The following is a 4,818-nucleotide window of genomic DNA, read 5'->3' on the forward strand; positions in this document are numbered from 1 at the left end:
AAACAGACGTATGGCTGTATCTCCGCAACGCTTTATCGTATTCAGACCAAACTTGGTACATGTTGGCACAAGCATGTCTTGAGGCAACCTGCTGCGTTTCGGCGCAGCGCCACCTACTGGCCCGGAGATAGGAAAAATGGCTATTTTTGCTTTTTTTTGCTGAACCGTTTGCCCAAAAATCACAAAAGTGGTCTCGTCAGATTTGAGACGTCATGCCGAGTCGACTGATGTCCAATTTTACCATGTTGGCCATTTTGGCTGTCGGCCATCTTGAATTATGTGCCAAAATGCTGTATTTTATGAACGCATGAACGGATTGTTACGAAACTCGGCATGGGTCATCACCACGATGCCCTGAAGTAGCCTGAGAAGTTTCAAAACAGCGCCACCTAGTTGAGATTTTTTTAAAAAAGTGCTTATAACTTTGGGTGTGGTTGACTTATTTTCAGGGGACTCATCTCCTTAGACTCCTGAATCGTTGCCGAGTCCAACGATACCACACTTGCCAGGTTTCGGCGTATGGTTTGTGCACCGTTGTAATTTAGCGCTTTAAGAAAATTAGCCGATATCTTCGAAACCACTGGTTTGATCGAGACGAAACCAGCGTCAGAAGTTCGGAAACATAGGTCGCTAGGCACAAGTGTGAGGCCAAATCTCAAAATTTTGATAGTAAGGGGTAGTAAAATCCAATCAAAGTCAGGCGTCAGGCTGAAACCCTATTGGAACCGTTCATTTCCCCATGATGCATCATTTTCCAGCTAAAACTGCTCGGGCAGACCAAACCGTAAGTCGTAGAGACTTGAAACTTTCAGGGCTGGTAGTACTCACAACCACTGCAGACGTCACCGAAGCCCGCCCCGATCGGCCTGACGGGAGCGCTACAGCGATCAAAAGTACGAAACGGCGACCAAAAGTATGAAACGGCTCATAACTCCTCAACCGTAAGGCTTAGCCTCGAGTGTCTTATATTGCTGGAATCCTTGGCTCGAGACGGACAAAATGCATATCTCGGATTTGCTCGCCCTTCGGTCGCCAATTTCGAGATACTTTAGGTTTTTTGTAAAACCTACTTTTGCAAATTACTCCCAGCTTATTTGACTGATCGGAACCAAACCACTGCAGAAATGTTCTCTGGAGAGAGACTATCAATAATTATCAAAAAAAAAAAACATTTTGATTTATGGTCGCTAAGGGGAGCCAAAATGTTTGATGTGACCGGGACCTTATTTAATAAAATGGCTATAACTTGTGAACAGAACGAGATATTTCCACCAAATTAAGGTCACGTGTGAGTGAGATCAGTCTGAGATCACATGAAAAAAACCTCAACGATTGATCACTTGGTGGCGCTATAACCGGGGAAAAACTCATGAAACTGGCAATATACGCACCCAAACATTAGTCAGATGAAAATGGGCATTCATTGTCTTTATCCTTGGTGCCATGATAGTCTATGAGGACAATGGCGTATCACAAACAAAGCATACTTCATTGGCGCAATGCCCTGAAGGAGCCTGAGAATTTTCAAGCCAGTGTTTTTCACAGTATTCACCTCATTAGACTCCTGAATCCTTGCCGAGTCCAATAATACCAAACATTCCTGGTTTCACCTTATGGTTTGTAAAAAGGTGTACTTTAGCACCTAAAAAAACCTTTGCGAATGTAGGAAACAGTTAGTCCAATTAAAACAAAACCACAATAGGAAATTCTGAATACTTACATAGGTCAATAGCTAAACAATAATGACCAAAACAAAGCCAAAAAAAAAAAAATTCCAATCAATGCAGCCCATGCTCTCAAACATATTTGGCTATAACTTTAAAAGAAAATTAGATATTTACAACAAATTTGACATATATTTATGGACCCCTTTGAGGACACCTAAAAAAGCTATGATATTATATTTTTCCTTAGTTAATTTACCCATGAATGCTCTTTCCCATCTATGATCTAAGTTTATTTGTTTATTTGGATCCCCATTAGCCAATACCTAGGCAGTGACTACTCTTCCTGAGGTCCCAAAAAGTAAAAAATACAAAACTACATTGAAGCTGCAAGAGGAATAAAAGGGTCCTCGCAACTGTGCCACCACTACCTTGTGGTTGTAGGAACACAGAGCACGGTGGGCAATATGCATTTAAGTATATAAAAATAGGAGGACTATATCAATCATTTGTATTTGCCACACTTCCTGCTACTGGGTTGTACTCTGATCAGAGGGTGGACCTGTGCCAGGACATGACCAATGCATCCCTGAAATGTCTGAAGAGAGTGTGTCAATTAAACTCTGCCCTGTAAATGCAGACTCGAAAAGACATCCTTATAAACCTGTCTCCGGCACGACAACTCCAATCTATCAAATGATCTTACGAATATCTATTTATCTAATATGACTTCTGAACTGTAATGTTGCCAGTTTAAAAGGTAAAACATAATCATATACTGTTATACGCAAAATAATAATCATACACTGTTTGTTCGTCGGCCAGAGGAGAACTGGCACCCCGACTTAGCCTGGTTTCTCCCAAGATTTTTTTATCTCCATCCTGGCCCTGAAGGAGTTTTGGTTCCTTGCCACCGTTGCCTTTGGCTTGGCTTGCTCAGTTGGGGACACCTAAATTTCAACTATATTACTGATCTGCCCGCATTGACACTACATGATAATTGAAATTAGCTGGATAACATCACCGTTTTCAACAGAGCAGTTGTACAAAATCTGTTGCATTATTTTCCTGTTAAAACTGTGAAGCTGCTTTGAAACTGGACTTGTTAAAAGTGCTATATAAATAAAGGCGACTTGACCAGCTAGTGGCACTATGAATAACTAAAATTTTGCCGAAACATCAGACTTTGTCAGGATACCACGGACATGTTCAACAAAACTCAAGATCTTTGAAATTTAACATCATTAAGTCTATTAACTATTAGACTGACCAAATATGATGTTGTTTTGGTTCAATCTTAATTAGTAGTTAATCACAATTTACTCTTGCCCACAGGTGACAATATAACTGACTAAATATTGACATGTAGACCACCAGTGCTCGGGCCCTAATTAAATCCACAACAATAAAATGAAACATACAAATCCCATTAAATGTCCCTTCCTTTTAAAACTCATTTTACTTCTTAAAATATGTAATATCTAATAGTAGTTCATTCTATATTTTCATTCCGATCGAGACGAAACCAGCGCCGGAAGTTCGGAAACATAGGTCGATAGCTATACACTAATTCCCAAATGTCAAAATATTGATAGTAAGGGGTAGTAAAATCCAATCAAAGTCAGGTGTCAGTCATTTTTTACGTGTTTTTTTCATACAACTGTTTATAACTCCAAAACAAAATGAGATATTTTCACCAAACTCGACACACATATGTATGGGCTCACTCTGAGGACATATAAAAAATGGTGGGATTCTGCCTCTTGGTGGCGCTATAATAGAACAAAACATGAAATTCCCATTGACTTCAATGCAGTATTAGGGTATAAAATGCATATGCTATACTTTACGAATGCATTAGTGTATAATTACAAAACTCAGTATGTGTCTTCCGCTCTATGTCCTGAAGGTACTCAAAAAGTTTTCGGGCAACGCCACCTTGTGGTCAAAAGTTGTAATAAAGTGTACAAAAATGCTAATAACTTTTGATTAAATTAGCCTATTGCAATGAGGCTGGATATAAATCATTCTATGGCTCATGCCGAGAACATAGATACCAATTTTTCCCAGATTTGGCAAACCTCTCTCCCCTCTATCTTGTTATTGGTTAAAAACCTACTTTTTCAAACTCGTCCTAGACCGTTTGTCCAATTTTCACCAAAATTAAACCGTATCGTCTTCAGACCATGTGAACAAATAATTATGGATTTCGTGTTGATAGACAAAACAGTTGTCATATACCACAGCAACGCAGTTGAGCTCTGATGCAAAAATGACTCTTGAGGCTGTATCTCTGCAATGCTTTGACATATTGACACCAAACTTTGCATGTGTCATTGTCTCCTCAATCTGACTACACCACATCAGTTTAGTAACAGTGCCACCTATTGGTCGAAAATGATAAACCATTAAATCATTATTATTGACTGTATTTAAAATTGTACTGCTTTTTTTGCCTAAAATCAACTTAATAATTCTTTAATGGCTCATTGTTGCAGTTGGTTTGACACTTCCAGCCATGCTGGCATGTCTTGTCTTCTTCTTTGCGCTTGGCCCCGACAATTGCTGCTTGCAGCTATATTGCGCGAGTATCAAAAGGTCCTCCACAATTTCACCAACTCCTTCCATTGTTCAGGTTATTCCAAGTAATTCACCTCTTGACCGTCGACTGTGAGTGACGTAATTCATTTGATACATTTTACAATATATGAAATAGGTCATCTTAACCAGTTTAACACAGACTCCGATCAGTAACGGAGGGCATAGTATGCTGTCTGCTCTGTCCTCTACAGAGAGCTTGTTTGTTTGTGGTTTATCACTGAAACTGCATATAAATATGCCTTGGTTGTTCTTAGTTCCTTTTTTTTTTTTTTTTTTTTTTTTTTTTTTTACTATTATTAATGGTTGATGAGAATAATGATGATGATAATATTAATAATAATCATTTATATTATCATATTATATCATTTTTAATTGATTTGTATATCTTTTTTGTGTCTTTTTTGTGCCCTTTTTTGTAAAAATCCTAAATTTTTTTTTTTTTTTTTTTTTTATCACGTGAGCGTAAGCATAACGTTTCCTTGCTAAACAGGATATGTGAATGTATGTCAGGTTGTCAATTTTGGGACAGATGCATCAGAACTAAATTGCAGCT

The sequence above is a fragment of the Pseudorasbora parva genome, chromosome 7 (genome assembly GCF_024679245.1).
Source record: "Pseudorasbora parva isolate DD20220531a chromosome 7, ASM2467924v1, whole genome shotgun sequence".
Taxonomy (NCBI): Eukaryota; Metazoa; Chordata; class Actinopteri; order Cypriniformes; family Gobionidae; genus Pseudorasbora; species Pseudorasbora parva.